General features: G+C 47.1%; 1 protein-coding gene across 2 annotated transcripts in view; it reads right to left on the bottom strand.

Annotated features, from left to right (window-relative positions):
• rap1gapa (RAP1 GTPase activating protein a) overlaps window positions 1-22,225 on the bottom strand; it is a 662,183-nt gene that overhangs the window by 503,078 nt on the left and 136,880 nt on the right. Inside the window, exon 1 of one of the 2 annotated variants that reach the window (XM_070860653.1) lies at window positions 575-619. The exons of the other annotated variant lie outside the window; for it this stretch is intronic. The gene's annotated coding sequence lies outside the window, so the exon portion shown is untranslated. Of the gene's footprint in view, window positions 1-574; window positions 620-22,225 lie in introns of those variants that run through there. 2 annotated transcript variants of the gene reach the window in all.

The following is a 22,225-nucleotide window of genomic DNA, read 5'->3' as shown; positions in this document are numbered from 1 at the left end:
TCTGCCATTTGGTGCAGGGGACGTGACACAGGCACCATACAAATTTGACATGGCTGTGTTTTTGGCACATTATTGAGCGACGAGAATGCGAGGTCTTTACGATCAGTGTAATACTGCGAGAAGAAATACTTGCAAATCAAGCACGTAAAGATGTTGATAGACTCAATGACCTGTATGATAATCAGGGCACTGCCATTTATATTACTGGCAGTTTTTCTCAGGGCCATTAAATTTGTCTGGGGAGAAATAACCAGAAGCTGCCTTATCTGAATCGATTTGAAACAATGTTGAACTGCTGAAGGTGGGATTGGTACCCTCTCCCGAGACGATGAATCCTGAGGTCACTGCAGCTCCTGCTGGACCAGGAGCAGAATTGTGTTGTGAAATGATCACTCTGTGTATAAAAATGTTGCAAGGGCCGGGAGCGACAGAGTTGATGAAAACCAAGGAAAGAACCTCGACAGGGACAGCAATGCTAGATCGGGTCATTTACTGTTTCACATTGGGGCAGAAATTCCGAGCAGGGCTTCCCACGGGCAAATCAATAAAAAATAGAAATAAAATGCGCACTTACCCGAAGCTGCTGTGCCCACTGAAACTCCCGATCCACAGGCCTCCTCCTCCCTGCGACGCACAGCACGTGCACGTCGGGACATGTGCAGGAGTCACGTGGGCCTGGACACCCAATCACAGCTAAGTATTTTCTCATTCATAGTAATAGGAGTTTCGGAAGTTACAAAACTCCTATTTACAATGAATGGGAAAAACCCCAAAACTCACAAATACATAAAACATTTAAAGACCACCTCACACAATAAACTAATAGAAATTAAAAATCTTACACATGTCTTTTAAAGAAAAAAAATTGCCGATTTAAAAAAAAAGTTAGGGTTAGGGTTTAAAATAACATTATCTGAGTGGGCAGATAATGTGTTTTTTAAATTTTTATTTTAATCATGTTTTTTCTATGTTTTTAAACTCTTACGCCTGTAACAGTAGGCTATGCACCTGCTTTTTCAGGTGCAAGAGTTTTGAGGACATTTGCAGGGCAAGATGTGGGTAAATAGCCCAAACTTCCACATACAACTGTCCTCGTTCCCGATCTGGCTACGATCTGTCCAGCTCGACAGATCGGAAAAGCCGGTTTTCCGATACCTTCCCGGGTCCGTAGAAACTTCGTATGGGCCTGGGACATCGTAAATTCGGCCCCAATGTTAAAGATTCTGAAAAAAATCCTTGGTGACCACAGCTTGCGTAATATCGGGCATTAGAAAGACAAGGGATGGGAAACGTGAGGCAGTGATGAGCTGGAATAGGGCTCAAAGATATGTGTAATGTATTTGCTTCATGGGTTCTTTGCTTAAGTATTCATAGCAACACGCTGATATTAAGAACTAGTTGGTTTATTAGCAAAAGGTTTAACAATCACGCTACACATTACCAGTTCATCCACTGCATACCTCATGGTGGATGACCTAGACTCAACTGACCCAACTGGTTGGGGTTTTATTGAGTCTTGTGAACATCACGTGACTGGCTAAGTCACTCACAGTGCAACAGCTCTACAAACCTGTGAGCATCCATCACAATGTGGGTGTGAAGGGAGGTTCCCAAAATACAGAGAGAGCAGGCAAAGCTTGGTGACACAAAACCCCGATCTTTACTGGGGCGAGATTTCCAAGCAGGGGTGTAGAATTTACCAATATTTCACAAGGATTCCTTGTACCTTTCCCCCGCAGAGGAGAAGAATCCCTTTTTGGACTTTTAAATGAGTTTAAAGGACAGACGAGGCCTGCAGGGGATAAAAGGGGATGCATTCATGGAGACCCTCGCCCCCAGTGTTTGGACTCATAGGAAAGGGAATTTAATTTGGAACTCGATGAACATTTTGGTGTCCTAGGAAAAACTCTGAGAAAGATACCTAAGAGCTTTACAAGTTTAAGATCTCTAAAGGAACATGTTGGAAGCGACTGCCAGAACAGAGGGTGGGACTTCACTCAGGAATTGGGTATTAGAGCTAATTCAATTTGTCTGGGAGAATGGGTCAATCGATAACTAACAAGAACTGAGAGGCATAAAAATACGCTCCCTAGGACATAAACGCATCAAGAGCTATCAGACTAATCACCGGAGACCATTATTGGCATGCATGTTCAAATAGACCGATAGAAATCATGGGCCCAGCCCAACGGCCCAAGAGTTTAAACACTGCTTCAACAATGCCAACCGGTGATTTTCCACATTAACACATCATAATCAAATTACTGCTGAACAAGCCTGCCAAATTCTGACAAAGAAGAGAGCTCAAAACTAATGAGCAGCTCCCTTGAAACAAAGAGCTGGGCCAGATTTGGCAGGAGATAAGGAAGCCTTTTGAGGTATATCTATTCCCAGTTTTACAAGGGAAGAGACAAGCAGCAGGAGGTGGGGAGTGAAGAAATAGAGTAGTGGAGAAAACTACTAGAAACCATCAAGGACCAACCGAGCATGCCGACAGCAAGAGGCCCACGAAACGGAAGGTTGTCAGCAACCAAATTGACAACCCGGGCCACCACAACCAGCGAAACGACCAACCGAAACCAACTCAGCAAAAACCGAAGAATCGACATTTATTTCCACTCTACAATTTACTTCTGAATGACCAACGGGTGAGAAATTCCCAAAAAGGACTAACTAAAACTATTCCTCACCAAAGAAAGTGGGTACTTACCCCATACATCCAAAACGCGACTTACCGCATCAACGGACTCACCCCAACCAAAGACTACAAAGAAGTCCTCTCTTCCGTCCGGGGTACGGTTCGCCTAGAAGGCAAAGTGCAGCGAACCCCGAAACCGCGATTCACCGGCAACTGTCTAAAGGGATTGGTGAGCATAGTCCCTGAACCCTCAGAGCTATAACTTAGTTAGTTAGGGGAATTGGGAGGGGGAGGCTGGGAGTCAGAGGAAATGTATTAGCATGGATCGAGAATTGGCTGGCTTGCAGAAAGCAGAGAGTCGGGATAAATGGGTCCTTTTCGGGTTGGAAATCGGTAGTTAGTGGTATGCCACAGGGATCGGTGCTGGGACCACAACTGTTTACAATATACATAGATGACCTGAAAGAGGGGACAGAGTGTAGTGTAACAAAATTTGCAGATGACACAAAGATTAGTGGGAAAGCGGGTTGTGTAGAGGACAGAGAGAGGCTGCAAAGAGATTTAGATAGGTTAAGCGAGTGGGCTAAGGTTTGGCAGATGGAATACAATGTCGGAAAGTGTGAGGTCATTCACCTTAGGAAAAAAAACAGTAACAATATTATTTGAATGGGGAGAAATTACAACATGCTGCAGAGGGACCTGGGGGTCCTTGTGCATGAATCCCAAAAAGTTAGTTTGCAGGTGCAGCAGGTAATCAGGAAGGCGAATGGAATGTTGGCCTTCATTGCGAGAGGGATGGAGTACAAAAGCAGGGAGGTCCTGCTGCAACTGTATAGGGTATTGGTGAGGCCGCACCTGGAGTACTGCATGCAGTTTTGGTCACCTTACTTAAGGAAGGATGTACTAGCTTTGGAGGGGGTACAGAGACGATTCACTAGGTTGATTCCGGAGATGAGGGGGGTTACCTTATGATGATAGATTGAGTAGACTGGGTCTTTACTTGTTGGAGTTCAGAAGGATGAGGGGTGATCTTATAGAAACATTTAAAATAATGAAAGGGATAGACAAGATAGAGGCAGAGAGGTTGTTTCCACTGGTAGGGGAGACTAGAACTAGGGGGCACAGCCTCAAAATTAGGGGGAGCCAATTTAAAACCGAGTTGAGAAGGAATTTCTTCTCCCAGAGGGTTGTGAATCTGTGGAATTCTCTGCCCAAGGAAGCAGTTGAGGCTAGCTCATTGAATGTATTCAAATCAGAGATAGATAGATTTTTAACCAATAAGGGAATTAAGGGTTACGGGGAGCGGGCGGGTAAGTGGAGCTGAGTCCACGGCCAGATCAGCTATGATCTTGTTGAATGGCGGAGCAGGCTCGAGGGGCTAGATGGCCTACTCCTGTTCCTAATTCTTATGTTCTTATGTATAACTTGTGTAAATGTATCTGCATTCTCCTCTTTACCCCATTTAGAGTTTAAGCTGTATTCTTTTCCCCACAGGCTGTATTTTGACATTTTATTGAACGTGTTGTATCCCTCAGTGTGTATTGGTATTAATATTCTGTATGTTATTAAAGGTGTGCCTTTTACTTCCTTTTAAACACAATAAAGCCATACCTGCTTCTGACCTTGAAACCGATTGTCTGTCCAAGTCTGTCACAGTCCCTTCATAATTGCAGAGTCTAGAACCAAGGATGTGGGAGCGATTCGAAACCACTCATGGAAGGTCAGAAGGGAAAGCTGACCCCCTGAAAACCACCCCTTACAGGGTTAGGGTGTGGAACTCTGGCCGAGAGACCCTGAACGTTGTGGTGTTTTACCACCGCAGCTTGCGTGGGTTTTTTCCCCAACAGGATCGCCGCCCGGAGGCTGGCCTGATTGACGGACGGGGAACGATGCACAAGCGGCTGATGCCAGGAGCAGGTCGAATCCCTGCTCCTCGGGGTAAAGATCTCGGGGTGGGGTATACCATGGTTTGTAGGGCCGGAGGGTGATCGAGGGGATCAGAGACAGATCGGGGTGTGGTGCTGTTATCATTTGGGAGTCCGATCATGTGGAGGGTGAGGTAGGGGGGGGGCACTCCGGCTCCTCCTGGCCCACAAGCAGTGCTGGAAAGGCATTTAGCTCTTCCACATACACGTCCTCACCTCCCTTTAGCTGCCGGGTTTCCCGAGGACTGGGAAACCCCGGCCGGCCGGCTGTAAACCATGAAGATTTATAAAAGCTGAGGCACGCAGCCTCATTAAAATATTTAAATGAGCTCCCCACCTCCTGGGAACAGGTTGGTTTCCTGCGCTCGTTAAACCAGAAATGGGCGGATTTGAGGCGGGTTTGAAATTTAAAAAATCTTTACATTCTGCTTGACCCAAACCCATCCATTTTGGGGGTTAAAGTTTCCTCAATAAGAGCAGGCCGGGCAATAAACTTTGAACTTGTCTCCCCGGTTTCTCTGAATTTCAAACGTCTTGATTAGAATAGCATGTTCGCTCATTGGCAAGGACTCGCATTCACCTCCTTGAAGGGACGAATAGCTTGGCTGGTGTACCACAAGAATACTTTCTGTGTCCCGCCATCACTGGCCTCGGGAAGAATGCTGCTGGCATCTGATCAGAAAAATCAATTAAGTGAAAGGTGCTTTGTACCATTAGTGAATCGGAGGCATCCCCTACCTTCAACACTTACTCCCTCCCCCACCTTCAACACTCACTCCCTCCACCATCTCCAACACTCACTCCCTCCCCCACCTTCAACACTCACTCCCTCCTCCACCTTCAACACTCACTCCCTGCCCCACCTTCAACATTCACTCCCTCCACCACCTTCAACACTCACTCCCTCCACCACCTTCAACACTCACTCCCTCCACCACCTTCAACACTCACTCCCTCCACCACCTTCAACACTCACTCCCTCCACCACCTTCAACACTCACTCCCTCCACCACCGGTGCACCGTGGCTGCAGTGTGCACCATCTACAAGATGCACTGCAGCAACTCGCCAAGGCTTCTTCGGCAGCACCTCCCAAACCCGTGACCTCTACCACCTAGAAGGACAAGGGCAGCAGGCGCATGGGAACACCACCACCTCCACGTTCCCCTCCCAGTCACACACCATCCTGACTTGGGAATATATCGGCCGTTCCTTCATCGTCGCTGGGTCACAATCCTGGAACTCCCTCCCTAACAGCACTGTGGGAGCACCTTCACCACACGGACTGCAGCGGTTCAAGAAGGCGGCTCACCACCACCTTCTCAAGGGGCAATTAGGGATGGGCAATAAATGCCGGCCTTGCCAGCAATGCCCACATCCTGAGACTAAATAAAAATAAACCTGATACGGGCTAAAATTGTGTCAAATTATCAAATCCATGTGATGTACTTTGGGGGCTGAACACCCCCTGTTGGTTATCCTCCTCCCTTTCTGTCTATAGGTTATAGATGCTGCCATTGTTTCGTTGATCACCTTGATCTGAAGTACCAGCCTTTAAGCAAGCGCCTGTTCACGATGGGAATTACGAATATACAAAGTTGCACACTGTGTGGCACCGGTTCGGCCATGGAGCACGAGGGCAACTCAGCCTCCACAAGCTTCTGCTTACATACAAACGGTGCAAGGACTGTATTCTATTTTTGCTGAAAAACAGGATTCCTTATTTCATAGAAATAGGAGGAGGCAAATCAGCCACTCAAGCACGTTCTGCCATTCATTTAGATCATGGCTGATTTGTGTGATTTCCTTCTCACCTTCTCAGAAGGACTTTATCTCGAGAATTCAAAGAGAAGTGTCGGGTAGGTTTGTTTTGATAAACCCTTTAGAATCCGTCTCTTCGTACAGATCTGCACTGTTCAATACCTTGCTCTGTTTATCAATAAAGCTGTTCAATAGACTAGCTTGCTGTGAAAGGTGTCATGCTGGTATTTCCATCCTCTGAAAGTATACAAGGTGTTGTGCAATCTTGCACCATATTCAGCAGCAGGTTTACACTGAGAAGGATTGTCTGCACTGCAGCAAACATCCTTGATTCTAAACACACATGGTTACATTTCACATCAGGGAGCATGGGTCTACCTGTGGGAGCTGACCTTTGCATTGAAAATGAGGAAAAAGTATTCGGAGCAAGTCCCAGTAATAATTGGAGAGACAGCTGAAAAGTTAGTGGAGCAGAAAATCTTAGAAACACAAAGTGCGTAACACAAAGAAACACAAAAAGCCTATTGACCAAATCATTTCCATCGTTTGAGAAATCGTCAGTCGCTCCTTCCGAGCAGTTGCTGATATTTAATATCTATATCGTCAGTAATCTTTTATTCTTGATAATGACTGATCTGTGATCCTGTGTAGGTGTGAGTGAGGGAGAAACAGAAGCGAGTGTGTGTAATAAAGGCAAAGAAAGGAAATTAAAGACTGACTTGCATTTCTATAGCGCCTCTCATGACCTCAGGGCATCTCAAAGTGCTTTACAGCCAATGAAGTACTTTTTGAAGTGTAGTCACTGTTGTAATGTGGGAAACGCAGCAGCCAATTTGCGCACAGCAAGCTCCCACACACAGCAATGTGATAATGACCAGATAATCTGTTTTAGTGATGTTGATTGAGGGATAAATATTGGCCCCAGGACACCGGGGATAACTCCCCTGCTCTTCTTCAAAATAGTGCTGTGAGATCTTTTTACGTCTACCTGTGAGGGCAGATAGGGCTTTGGTTTAATGTCTCATCGGAAAGATGGCACCTCTGACAGTGCAGCACTCCCTCAGCACTGCACTGGGAGTGTCGGCCTGGATTTTTGTGCTCAAGTCCCTGGAGTGGGACTATGAACCCACGACCTTCTGACTCAGAGGTGAGAGTGCTGCCCACTGAGCCACGGCTGACACCTAATAGAGATTACAGAATATCTTGATGTTCGCACCATTATAGTGAGGTGTTCTTTTTCATAGAAGTTTCAGAATTGGAATAAGTCAGCACAGGACGAGACCATTCCGCCCAGCCTGCAATGTTAGCTCTTTGACTGGACCGATCTACTCTAATCCCAATTCTCAAACGCTTTGCTGTATATTTTAATTTCTTTTCCTTTTTAAATGCTAATCCGATTCCATTTTAGACAATGTTATAGTGTCTGACTCAATAGTCACTTGTGGTGATGCATTCTATGTCCTATGTGATAAAATATTCTAAACCCCCCATTCATTCTTGTGGTGATAATCTTCAGTCTATACCCACTTGTTCCCAATTTGCCAGCCAGCTGAAACAATGTCCCAGTGTTCGCACTCTCAGAAACCTCTCACTTGTGAAAGCCTCGGCTGGGTTGACCTAGTTTTTTGTGACCGAGCCTTTAGTTTTGAGACTCAGACTTTCTGCAAAACTGTAATCTCTCATTGCCAGAATCATTGTGGTGAATCTTTGCACTGCCATTTCCGCAGCTGATACCTTTCCACTAAATAGTGTGCCCTGAATATACACAACACTCCAACTATCGTCCAACCACTGAAAATTAATCACTTTCTTGCATTAAATTCAGTGTCCCGATGAACAAAAACTAAAATCACTTTTCCTTTTTATAACCTTTTGTAACTGCACTAACGTTCTATATATCAGAATCCCCATAGCTATCCCGCTCAGTTAAAAATACCGTTGTATAACAACTTTCAGTTATATAACCTCTAGCACTAGAAACACCCCGAGGCAGTTGACAGACGCAAGGTAAACAGAATGAACACCATGCCAGAGATATCATGAAGGGTGACCAAAAGCACGGTTAAGGAGGAGGGTTCGAAGGAGTGCTCTTGAAGGAGGAGAGGGAAGTGCGAGCACCTGTGGTGTATATTTCCATTTAATGTCCTTCTTTCTGAAAATGAACTACTTCATATTTATCGACCATAATCTGCATCTGCTGTCTATCAGCCCACGTCACTAATGTCCTTTTGTCGTCTCCTACATTCTTCCTCACCGTTTGCCTAATATGTGAAAACAAACTTCAATTGGACTTATGTCCAATTCACTTCCACAGATGAAAAACAAAAGAGGTTCCAACACTAATCTTTGAGACCCGCACATTCCTACCCACATTAGGTTAAATACAAGTTGGGGCCCAAATTGCCCACCGCTGTAAACACGCACAACTGCCGGGTTTCTTGTGTTTTTACCGGCACGGTCAATGACGTAGCCTCTTGAGCGAAATTCCGCTCTTTGGCTTTTTTTCCCCAGCGGACCAGAAGTCGGTCATAACGGGGACGGAGGTCGGTGATAAGCAGAGGTTCGCAGTCCAGAGGGGCGGTAGTTGGAGGCGGGCGGAGTGTCCACCGCTGTCAGTCAGCAGTGTAGCGCTGATGACCTCATCATAGCGCCGCGTCACCATGTCTCTCCCCTTCACTTAAAGGAAGATCAGCGCGATTCGTTAGGTTCGGCCCACTGGGCGGGCCACCGGGGAGGGTTTCAGCCGGGCAAGCGGCCTGGCACCCAAGAGGGGGTGCAGGGGGTACCAGGCTGCCTGTTGGCAGCCGGCCGAACCCGCGGGCATAATTGTCGGCCCGACTTGGCTGTCGGCCAGCAAAAAAAAAAGTTAGCGGCCGCGGCAGTGTGCTCTCCCCTTTAACAGGAGCCGCACCGCCATTTTACACACACTGCAAACACAGCGCACCGGCAGAAAAAGCTGCACTTGGCACCGTGTGGCAGGAGCAAGATTTTCCCGGTGGAATTTTGCCATCGGGGGGGAACATCGGCAGTACGCACTCTGACGACGCACTTAGGATGGATCGGCAATAGCGGAGCGGTTGGGGAGGGGTGGGGGGAGGGAGCAGGTCACGGCCGGGATACCACAGGTGCGGAATTTTCAAAATGGCAGTCATTACATGATAAGTCGGCGGCCATTGCACTCTGCAGTGTGCCCAGCAATCACGGACCTTACGGGAAGGGACAATTTCGGCCCTTCTTACTTATAGAGTCCTTTCAGGCAGAACATTTCTCCAACAGGAAAGTCAAGAAGGAAAACACTGACTTATAAAGACTCCAGGATCCATTCTTCCCCATACTGTACAGAACAGGAAAACACGAATCATCATTTCCTAAATAAATCGGCCTGAAATTCCTACACATCCACACTGCTCCACGGCAATAAAAACAATTTTAACTATTAATTTTAAGAGGAATGATTGCAAAGAGCACAGAATTTATCCTCTCCTGGATGTCGAGGGACTTAGAGGGGAGGATAAAGAAAAAAAGGGAAGCTTGTGTCATATACCGACGGCTAAATACTGGAGAATCTCTGGAAGAATATAGAAAGTTCAAAGGTAAAATTACAAAGGATATTAGGAATGCTAAGAGAGAGCATGAAAGATTCTTGGCTCGTAAAATTAAGGAAAACCCTAAGATGTTCTATAAATATATTAAGAGTAAGAGGGTAACTAAAGAATGGGTAGGGCCTATTAGTGACCATGAGGGCAATCTTTGTGTGGAGGCGGAAGATGTTGGGAGGGTTCTTAATGAATACTTTGCCTCTGTTTTCACAAAGGAAAGGGGCAATGCAGATACTGCTATCGAGGAGGAGTGTGATATTCTGGATGAAATAAACATAGTGAGAGAGGAGGTATTAAAGGGTTTAGCAGCTTTGAAAGTAGATAAGTCCCCAGGCCCGGATGAAATGCATCCCATGCTGTTGAGCGAAGCAAAAGAGGAAATAGCAGAGGCCTTGACCATCATTTTCAAGTCCTCTTTGGATCTGGGCATGGTGCCAGAGGATTGGAGGACTGCTAATGTAGTACCCTTGTTTAAGAAGGAGAAAGGGATAGGCCGAGTAATTACAGCCTGTCAGCCTAACCTCAGTGGTGGGAAAATTATTGAAAAAAATCATGAAGGACAGGATAAATCTACATTTAGAAAGCAAGGATTAATCAGGGACAGTCAGCATGGATTTGTTAAGGGAAGATCATGTTTGACTAACCTAATTGAATTTTTCCAGGAGGTAACCAAGAGGGTCGATGAGGGCAGTGCGTATGATGCAGTATATATGGACTTTAACAAAGCTTTTGATAAGGTCCCACATGGCAGACTGTTCACAAAGGTAAAAGCCCATGGGATCCAGGGCAAAGTGGCAAGTTGGATCCAAAATTGGCTCAGAGGCAGAAAGCAAAGAGGAATGGATGTTTTGTGACTGGAAGGATGTTCCCAGTGGTGTTCCACAGGGCTCAATACTGGGTCCCTTGCTTTTTGTGGTATACATTAATGATCTAGATTTGTATATAGAGGGTATGATTAAGAAGTTTTCAGATAACACTAAAATTGGCTGTGTGGTTGATACTGAAGAGGAAAGTCATGGACTACAGGCAGATATCAATCTACTGGTCAGGTGGGCAGAACAGTGGCAAATGGAATTTAATTCAGAAAAGTGTGAGGTAATGCACTTGGGGAGGGCTAATAAGGAAAGGGTATACACATTAAACGGTATGCCACTTAGAAGTGTAGATGAACAAAGGGACCCTGGAGTGCTTGTCCACAGATTCCTGAAAGTAGCAGGCCAGGTGGATAAGGTGCATACGGAATGTTTGCCTTTATTGGCTGAGGCATAGAATACAAGACCAGGAAGGTTATACTTAAATTGTATAATATACTGGTTAGGCCACAGCTAGAATACTGCGTGCAGTTCTGGTCACCATATTATAGGAAGGATGTGATTGCACTGGAGAAGGTGCAGAGGAGATTACGAGGATGCTGCCTGGACTGGAGAATCTTAGCAATGAGGACAGGTTGGATAGGCTGGGTTTGTTCGCCTTAGAGCAGAAGAGACAGAGAGGAGACCACATTGAGGTGTATAAAATTTTGAGGGGCCTGGATATAGTGGATAGTAAGGGCCGATTTCCCTTGGTGGAGGAGTCAATTACGAGGGGGCATAGTTTTAAGGTGGCTGGTGGAAGATTTAGAGGGGATTTGAGGGGGGCGGTTCTTTACGCAGAGGGTTGTAGGGGTCTGGAACTCACTGCCTGGAAGAGTGGTGGATGCAGAAACCCTCACCACATTTAAAAGGTGCTTGGATGGGCACTTAAAGTGCAGTAACCTGCAGGGTTACAGACCTAGAGCTGGTAAGTGGGATTAGACTGGATAACCTCTTGTTGGCTGACGCAGATACGATGGTAAGTACTGCAGGGAATCGAATAGGGCCAGGGTGATCTCCTGGACTAGTTTTGCTTGCCTGGATGGGTCGGAGAGAAATTTTCCCAGATTTAATTTCCCTAAATTGGCCTGAGTTTTTATCTGTTGTTTTTGCCTCTCCCAGGAGATCACATGTCTCCGGTTGGGGTGGAGTGTAGAATGTTTCAGTGTAAGGGGTGTCGCAGTTGTGTGGGGCGGACTGGTTGGGCTGGGTGCTCTTTACCTTTCCGCCATTGTTCATTGTTCGTAGGTTTATATGTAACCTTCAGGGCAGCTGACCGAGGGCCGTGCGGCTCTTTGTCGGCCGGCGTGGACACGATGGGCCAAAATGGTTTCTTTCTACGCTGTAAATTTCTATGTTTCTATGTTTCTAAATAGTGTCCTGACATTAAAAAAGAAAGACTTGCATTTATATAGTGACTTTCACAATCATCGGATGGCCCAAGGCGCTTACAGCCAATGAAGCACTTTTGGAGTGTAGTCACTGTTGTAATGTTGGAAACACAGCGGCTAATTTATGCACAACAAGCTCCCACAAACAGCAATGTGATAATGACCAGGTAATCCGTTTTTGTTATGTTGGTTGAGGGATAAATACTAGCCAGGTTACCTGCTCTTTTTCGAAATAGTGCTATGGGATCTTTTACGTCCACCTGAGAAAGCAGATGGGGCCTCGGTTTAACGTCTCATCTGAAAGACGGCACCTCCAACAGTGCAGCGCTCCTCAGTACTGCCTCTCTGACAGTGCAGCATTCCCTCAGTACTGTGCCAGTTACAGTGCAGTGCTCTCTCTTATGAAAGGGAAATCATGTTTGACAAATTTGCTGGAGTTCTTTGAGGATGTAACAAGCAGAGTGGATAAGGGGGAACCAGTGGATGTGGTATATTGGGATTTCCAGAAGGCACTCGATAAGGTGCCACATGAGAGGTTACAACACAAGATAAAAGCTCACGGGGTTGGGGCTAATATATTAGCACAGATAGAGGATTGGTTAATTAATAGAAAACAGAGAGTCGGGATAAATGGGTCATTTTCCGGTTGGCAAACAGTAACTAGTGGGGTGCCGCAGGGATCGGTGCTGGGGCCTCAACTATTTACAATTTATATTAATGACTTGGATGAAGGGACCGAGTGTAATGTAGCCAAGTTTGCTGATGATACAAAAATGGGTGGGAAAGAAAATTGTGAGGACACAAAATCTGTAAAGGGATATAGACAGGATAAGTGAGTGGGCAAAAAATTGGCAGATGGAGTATATTGTGGGAAAATGTGAGGTTATCCACTTTGGCAGAAATAATAGAAAAGCAAATTATAATTTAAATGGAGAAAAATTGCAAAATGCTGCAGTACAGAAGGACCTGGGGGTCCTTGTGCATGAATCACAAACAGTTAGTATGCAGGTACAGCAAGTAATCAGGAAGGCAAATGGAATGTTGGCCTTTATTGCAAGGTGGATAGAGTATAAAAGCAGAGAAGTCCTGCTACAACTGTACAGGGTATTGGTGAGGCCACACCTGGAGTACTGCGTACAGATTTGGTCTCCGTATTTAAGGAAGGATATACTTGCCTTAGAAGCTGTTCAGAGAAGGTTCACTAGGTTGATTCAGGAAATGAGGGGGTTGACTTAGGAGGATAGGTTGAGCCTATACACATTGGAGTTCAGAAGAATGAGAGGTGATCTTATTGAAACTTATAAGATAATGAGGGAGCTCGACAAGGTGGATGCAGAGAGGATATTTCCACTCATAGGGGAAACTAAAACTAGGGGACATAGTCTTAGAATTTAGGATTAGCATTAGGGTTTAAAACTAAGATGAGGAGGAATTTCTTCTCTGAGGGTTGTAAATCCCACGAGAGCTGTGGAGGCTGGGTCATTGACTATATTTAAGGTGGAGATAGACAGAGTTTTGAGCGATAAGGGAATAAAGGGTTATGGGGAGCGGGCAGGGAAGTGGAGCTGAGTCCATGATCGGATCAGTCATGATTTTATTGAATAGTGGAGCAGGCTCGATGGGCCAAATGGCTGACTCCTGCTCCTATTTCTGATGTTCTTAAAATCCAGGAACTCCTTCCCTAACACCTTCACCACACGGACTGCAGTGGTTCAAGAAGGCAGCTCACCACCATGAGAAGAAGGGCAATTGAGGATGGGCAATAAATGCCGGCTTTGCCAGCGATGCCCACATCCTGGGAACCAATAAAAAAAATTGAGCTGGGAGCAGGAATTCAAATGCAGGGAACAGGTCAACAAAATGCCCCTCCCCCCAGAAACACACACACGGGTTTATACAAACTGGCTGCTGTAAATTCAACCAAGCATTTCACAGGAACACTTGTAGATGAAAATGTTTGACTAAACGTTACTGGCTTTGTCTCATTTATAGGCACAGCAAGCTTCTCCACAGTATTACACATCTCCACAGTTAATATTTCATTGCTCCTGACACAAAAGAAGCTGAAATATTTAACTTGTAAAACACGTCCCTTTGATGTCAGTCACTACCAACAATTGCCGAGGTGAATAAATGGAGCAAGCAATATGCTGCTGACAACAAGTAAAAATCCTGGCTGGAGTTCAAAGGAGCTGCAGCTTTTGAACACAACACTGCAACGCTTCACATTGCTTTGTCAATTACCTCTGCTCCGTAAATGGGAAAAATATTTTACCATAAACTGATAAAAAAAAATGAATTGTGACGAGAATTGTGATGGAAAGCATTAAAAAAGCTGCACTTTCATCTAAGAAACACTGCTGTGTAAAAATGCGTCTTTGTATTTGGCGCTAAACACAAGCTATTTCCCAACAAGGAAATGTAAGAGCACCTTAAGAACATAAGAAATAGGAGCAGGAGTCGGCCATTCGGCCCCTCGAGCCTGCTCCGCCATTCAATAAGATCATGGCTGATCAGCGAACTCAACTCCACTTTCCCGCCCGATCCCCCAAGTCCAAAAATCTATCGATCTCCACCTCAAATATTCTCAACGATTAGCATCCACAGCCTGCTGGGATGAGAATTCCAGAGATTCACAACCATCTGAGTGAGGGGTCACAGTTTCAGGATAAGGGGCCGGCCATTTAGGACTGAGATGAGAAGGAATTTCTTTACTCAGAGGATGGTGAATCTTTGGAGTTCTCTGCCCCAGTGGGCTGTAGATACTCAAGGGGCCGCAATTCAGTGCAGCCAGAAAGCTGGTGGTGTTAAGGCTGTGCTTCCCCGGTTAGCGCTGCAATGTTTGCAGCAGCCATTGGATCCAAATTCAGCTTTTTGACCACAAAAAAGTTCCATTTTTATTAGCCCTGCAAAACTGAAAGTTTGCAGTCTTAATTGGGGCATTATTCCCACGGGAAATTCACCTTTAGGCCATTGCAGCACAGGCGCGAGGGAACGAGTGTATCGGTGCTGCAATGGAGAGAATGGTTGCGGCTCTGCAGGAGTGGACGGAGCATCTAGGTGCCGTCATATCTGGTGGCTTTGACACGCTGGTTGCTCGTTTTTCAGTCTCAGCGGGATGTCTCCCGAGACCTCGGTGCTGCTTTCGCGGTGGGTCCACCACGGGCCCTCAGATTGGTGGTGGTGGTATTGTGCTGCCCCTGGGGAGTGACTCAGGCTCCTCGAGCCAGGATACGGATGATGTGGTCCCTCCAGCTCGCAGCATTCCTGGCCCCAGACCTGTCACTCCGCCAGTGCCTCCGCGCATGGCCTCGCCCGAGCCAAGCCAGACTGAACCCTCCCAGGAGGGCGTTGACCAATCTCCAGTCGGCCCTTCCAGGCCCAAAGCCGCTCGAAGGCGTTGACACAGGGACCATAGCAGCCTCTGAGACCCATGAGGCAGCCACAGGGGAGACACTGAGGCGAAGTCGCAAGTTAGACACACAACGGTAGGCCACTTAATACTGTAGATGAACAAAGAGACCTTGGAGTGCTTGTCCACAGAACTCTTTTTGAGAGAAAATTAAATCATTAAATCATTAAATCGTGTCCCCCCCGATCTGGGGGGTGGGTGCACCAAACATTTCCAAGGCCCTTTTTTTTTTTGTGTGTTTTTTTTTAAAGTTTTTTTTTTGCGCACTAAAATCATATATTTTTTTTCCTCCAAGTGCCCCCTATAAAAGGGGAGGGGGACACGAAAAACACCGGCAATTAAAACAAATTAAACTTTAAAACATAAAATCAAATTAAAATTTGGTTGCCAGAGGTGACGATGCACTCCAGTCCCTCCGGCGCCCACCTCTCGCGGAAGGCCGCGAGCGTACCGGTGGACACCGCGTGCTCCATCTCCAAGGACACCCTGGCGCGGATGTAAGCGCGGAAGAGAGACAGGCAGTCGGGTTGAATGACCCCCTCGACCACCCGCTGCCTGGACCGGCTGATGGCACCCTTGGCCGTGCCCAGGAGCAGTCCTACGAGGAGGCCCTCGGACCTACCCGTTCCCCTCCGCACAGGGTGTCCAAAGATCAGGAGTGTGGGACTGAAGTGCAGCCAGAATTTCAGGAGCAGCCCCTTTAAATAATAAAACAGGGGCTGCAACCTCGCGCATTCCATAAAAACATGGAACACGGACTCTTCCAGACCGCAGAAATTGCAGGCGGCCTGGGAGTCCGTGAACCGGCTTAAAAATTTATTGCACGGGACTGCTCCGTGCACCACCCTCCAGGCCAAGTCCCCGATAAATACTGGGAGGACTCCCGCGTAGAGTGCCCTCCATCGGGGACCCCCGTGCTTGTCCACAGATCCCTGAAAGTAGCAAGCCAGGTGGATAAGGTGGTTAAGAAGGCATATGGAATGCTCACCTTTATTGGCCGAGGCATTGAATATATTAGCAGGGAGGTTATGCTTAAATTGTATAATACTTTGGTTAGGCCACAGCTGGAGTACTGCGTGCAGTTCTGGTCGCCGTATTGTAGGAAGGATGTGATTGCATTAGAGAGGGTGCAGAGGAGATTTACTAGGATGCTGCCTGGAATGGAGAATCTTAGTTATGAGGACAGATTGGGTAGGCTGGGTTTGTTCTCACTGGAACAGAGGAGGTTGAGAGGAGATCTCATTGAGGTGTACAAAATATTTAGGGGCCTGGACATAGTGGATATTAAGGGCCTATTTCCATTGGTTGAGGGGTTTATTATGAGGGGGCATAGTTTTAAGGTGGTTGGTGGAAGGTTTAGAGGGGATTTGAGGGGGGCTTCTTTACGCAGAGGGTTGTGGGGATCTGGAACTCGCTGCCTGGAAGAGTGGTGGATGCAGAAACCCTCACCACTTTTAAGAGATGGTTGGATGGGCACTTAAAGTGCAGTAACCTGCAGGGTTACGGACCTAGAGCTGGTAATTGGGATTAGACTGGTGACCTTTTGTTGGACGGAGCAGATATAATGGTAAGTACTGCAGGGAATAGAATACGGCCAGGGTGATCTCCTGGACTAGTGTTGATCGCCTGGATCGGTCGGAGAGGAATTTTCCCAGATTTTTCTCTCCCTAAATTGGCCTGGGTTTTTATCTGGTTTTTGCCTCTCCCAGGAGATCACATGGCTCCGGTTGGGGTGGAGTGTAGAATGTTTCAGTATAAGGGGTGTCGCAGTTGTGTGAGGCGGACTGGTTGGGCTGGGTGCTCTTTGCCTTTCCGTCATTGACCATAGGTTTATATGTAACCTTCAGGGCTGCTGACCGAGGGCCGTGCGGCTCTTTGTCGGCCGGCGCGGACACGATGGGCCGAAATGGCCTCCTTTTGCGCTGTAAATTTCTATGTTTCTATAAGATCATCAAAGGCAGTCCCTCGAAGTCGAGAATGATTTGCTTCCACTCAAAAAGTGAGTTCTCGGGTGGCTGAACGGTCCAATACAGGAATTACAGTCTCTGACACAGGTGGGGCAGACAGTGGTTAAAGGAAAGGGTGGGTGGGGAGTCTGGTATGCCGGGCGCTCCTTCCGCTGCCTGTGCTTGATTTCTGCGGGCTCTCGGCGAGGAGACTCGAGGTGCTCAGCGCCCTCCCGGATGCACTTCCTCCACTTAGGGCGGTCTTGGGCCAGGGACTCCCAGGTGTCAGTGGGGATGTTGCACTTTATCAAGGAGGCTTTGAGGGTGTCCTTGAAACGTTCCCTCTGCCCACCTGGGGCTCGCTTGCCGTGTCGAAGCTCTTAGTAGAGCGCTTGCTTTGGGAGTCTCGTATCGGGCATGTGGACGATGTGACCTGCCCAGCGGAGCTGGTCGAGTGTGGTCAGTGCTTCGATACTTGGGATGTTGGCCTGAGCAAGAACACTGACGTTGGTGCATCTGTCCTCCCAGGGGATTTGCAGGATCTTGCAGAGGCAGCATTGGTGGTATTTCTCCAGTGCTTTGAGGTTTCTGCTGGAAATAGTCCATGTCTCTGAGCCATACAGGAGGGCAGGTATTACTACAGCCCTGTAGACCACAAGCTTGGTGCCAGATTTGAGGTCCTGGTCTTCAAAAACTCTCTTCCTCAGGCGGCCGAAGGCTGCCCGGCACACTGGAGGCGGTGTTGGACCCTGTCGTCGATGTCTGCCCTTGCGGACAGTAGGCTCCCGCGGTATGGAAAATGGTCAACGTTGTCCGAGGCCTCACCGTGGATTTTGATAACCGCGGGACAGTGCTGTGTGGCATTGTCAGGTTGGTGGAGGACCTTTGTCTTAAGGATGTTTAGTGCAAGGCCCATGCTTTCGGTGAAGGTGCTGACGATGGCTTCCAGTTTGGCATCCGAGTTTGCACAGACACAAGATCCTTGTGACACCTCACTAGTTCCCGTTCATCTCTACTTTCTGTTTTCTGTCCTTAACCAATCCTCTATCAACCATGTTACTATATTATCCCCAACCCCATGAGCCCTTATCTTGCATAGCAAACTTTTATGTGACACCTTATCGAATACCTTTTGAAAATCCAAATATACGACATCCACTGGTTCCTATTTATCTACCCTGTTAGTTACATCCTCAAAAAGCTCTAATAAATTTGTTAAACACGATTTCCATTTCATAAATCCATGTTGACTCTGCACGGTTTATATACACACTGCCCAGTGCGGAACTGAGTCAGAGAGAACATCGAGGTCCTGGGTTCAATTTAATGCCAGGACACACTGGAGTGAATGGTTGTGGGAGCGTTGAGAAAGGACACGTGATAATATTTGAGGAGCAGATGGCCTTTCTCCTGTTGCAACCCAAGGCCTTGCCCGAATGATCCAGGACAAGGGATATAATGGGACTTACAGTGAAGAACAGGTTCAAGGTCTTGCAAATGAGTTTTGAGGAGATAGGTGCTAAATTAAAAAGCAGTGTAGTAACCTTGGGCTTACTCGTGGTGCTACACCTTCGAGGGAGGCAAATTGGATGCCTGAATGCACAGCTTGAAGGCTGGGGTGAAATGATTTGAGACCCCACGTCACTGGACGGCCCCTGCACGCAGAGGGCAGCTGATTGGAAAAATGGTTGGTGTTTCCCCAGCGACTTTACATCCATCGAATCCAACATTCTCAGTGTTACAGGTAATCGAACAATATGCCACTGCTCCCAGGTGAGATATTGCAATGTACAGTGAAGGGATTGGTTTGCCTAAAGACAAATACACGTTTCGACATGTTTCAACATTCCGAGGTTACACGAAGAACATTAAGCAAACCAGTTGGAAAGAGAAATATTGTTACACCTCTTTAACTAAATTTTGCAAAATGTAAAATAACTTAATTTGCAAGTTGTGTGTTTACTCAAAATTAATAAAAGAATGATCTGTGAGTTCATTATTCACAAACGTTATGATGAATTACGATTAGAATTGAAGACTCTCCCAGCACAGGTTGCTCAAAGAGCTTTGCAATGAATTAAACTATTCCTGCATGATGTACTGATTACAGTGTGGCTAAAGCATATAAAAGTGACGCAGACCTGGGAACTGTAAACATTCTGCATCAACAAGGCTGCACAAAGACACTCACACCTATACTTCCTTGCTCCATAGGATGGCAGTGTTGAGAATTATTGGTTTTCTCAGTGTTTTCCCATCTGTGGAAGTATCTTTGTGTCGAATGATATGTATTTCTTCTAACTGTCCAAAATTACCATTCTATTTTGCAGCTAATGGGAAGTTGGGCTAATGATGGGGATTAGCCGTGTCCGCCGGGGCTCAGTGGGCAGCACCCTCGTCTCTGAGTCACAAAGTTGTGGGTTCAAGTCCCACTCTGAGTGCAGTACTGAAGGAGCGCTGCACTGTCGGAGGGGCAGTACTGAAGGAGCGCTGCACTGTCGGAGGGGCAGTACTGTGGGAGTGCTGCACTGTTAGAGGGGCAGTACTGAGGGAGTGCTGCACTGTTAGAGGGGCAGTACTGAGGGAGTGCTGCACTGTCAGAGGGGTAGTACTGTGGGAGTGCTGCACTGTCAGAGGGGCAGTACTGAGGGAGTGCTGCACTGTCAGAGGGGCAGTACTGTGGGAGTGCTGCACTGTCGGAGGGGCAGTACTGAGGGAGTGCCGCACTGTTAGAGGGGCAGTACTGAGGGAGTGCCGCACTGTCAGAGGGGCAGTACTGAGGGAGTGCCGCACTGTTAGAGGGGCAGTACTGAGGGAGTGCCGCACTGTTAGAGGGGCAGTACTGAGGGAGTGTTGCACTGTTGGAGGGGCAGTACTGAGGGAGTGCCGCAATGTCAGAGGGGCAGTACTGAGGGAGTGCCGCACTGTCAGAGGGGCAGTACTGAGGGAGTGTTGCACTGTTGGAGATGCCATCTTTCAGATGAGACATTAAATCTGCTCTCTCAAGTGGAGGTAATAGATACCATGGCACTATTTCGAAGAAGAGCAGGGGAGTTATCTCCGGAATCCTGGGCCAATACTTAGCCCCCAACCAACATAACAGAAACAGATTGCTGTTTGTGGGAGCTTGCTGTACATAATTGACTGCCGCGTTTCCCACATCACAACAGCGAATACACTTCAAAAGTACTTCATTGGCTGTAAAGTGCTTTGGGACGTCTGTTGGTCGTGAAAGGCGCTATATAAATGCAAGTCTTTATTTCTAGTGCTGTGCCCACCTTGATCATGCTGAGCTGACCCTGCTTCATACTCGAGGTCAGTTTACAATCTACGGTTCCCAGTACGTGATGTGCTGGGTGTGGGAGGGGTCTATTCAGGACCAGTGACTCTGAAAGGGCTGCTGATCACCATTGGTTATGTTCCTGGACTGGTAATACAGAGAACATGGCAGGTTTGAGGACTTGAATTCAGCTTTATAAAAATCACTGGAAAGAAAAAGGTGAGACCATGGAGCGTTGTAAAACCCGATGGGTCTGCGATGGTCTTTATGAGGGAAGCCTGCCGGCATTTCCCGGACTGGCCTCTAGGTGACTCCAGGCCCACACCAACATGGGTGACTCTGAACTGAATATGAAGTGGCCAAGCAAGACACCCAGTTGTATCAAAATGTCTACAAAGAACACCACACTGACTGCAGTGCTTCGAGAAGAAGGCTCACCATTACCATTATAAATGGGTCGGCCATTTAAGACTGAGATGAGGAGGAATTTCTTCACTCAGAGGGTTGTGAATATTTAGAATTCTGTACCACAAAGCGCTGTGGTTGCTGAATTGTGGACTATATTCAAAGCTGAGATCGATAGATTTTTGACTCTCGGGGGATCAAGGGATATGGGGATCGGGCGGGAAAGTGGAGTTGAGGTCGAAGGTCAGCCATAACCTCATTGAATGGCGGAGCAGGCTCGAGGGGCCGTATGGCCTACTCTTGCTCCTATTTCTTATGTTCTTATGAGGCATCCATCCTGATACGTCCTTACTACACAGTATAAATGCACACGAGGCCCATGCTTGAGAGGTCAGTCTGTGACCTGTCCTTTATTCCTTAGCACTCAAGTGCAGGAAGTGGGTGGAGCTTCTCCTTTTATACCTGAAGGTCCAGGTTAGGAGTGTCTCCCACCTAGTGGTCAGTGTTCTCACGGTGTACAACTTAGGTCAGTTTATACATGGGTTACAATGCTGGTTGAATACATGACATCACCTCTCCCCCCAAAGTCTTATTGGGATCACAGGTTGAGTCTCTCTGGTGGTTTACGCTCCCTTGTAGAGCGCCTGAGTTGGGACTCCGGTTGTTGGGCGCTGGCCTGAGTGTCTGCTGTTTGCAGTGCCTCAGGCCTGTCCGGACTGCCCACAGTGACTGGGCTCTCCTCCCTTTGGTTCCGGTGTTTGGTCACCGATGGTGGAATGAACTCTATGTCGTGTTCTTCCTCTGCTTCTTCTATGGGGTTGCTGAACCTCCTTTTTGTTTGATCTACATGTTTGCGGCAGATTTGTCCATTGGTAAGTTTAACTACCAGAATCCTATTTCCCTCTTTGGCAACCACAGTGCCTGCGAGCCATTTGGGCCCTGCAGCGTAGTTGAGGACAAAAACAGAATCATTTACATCAATACATCGCGCCCTCGCATTCCTATCATGGTAGTGATA

The sequence above is a fragment of the Pristiophorus japonicus genome, chromosome 18 (assembly GCF_044704955.1).
Source record: "Pristiophorus japonicus isolate sPriJap1 chromosome 18, sPriJap1.hap1, whole genome shotgun sequence".
NCBI lineage: Eukaryota > Metazoa > Chordata > Chondrichthyes > Pristiophoridae > Pristiophorus > Pristiophorus japonicus.
The sequence above is the reverse complement of the archived record's forward strand: the minus strand, read 5'-3'. Positions and strand labels throughout refer to the sequence as shown.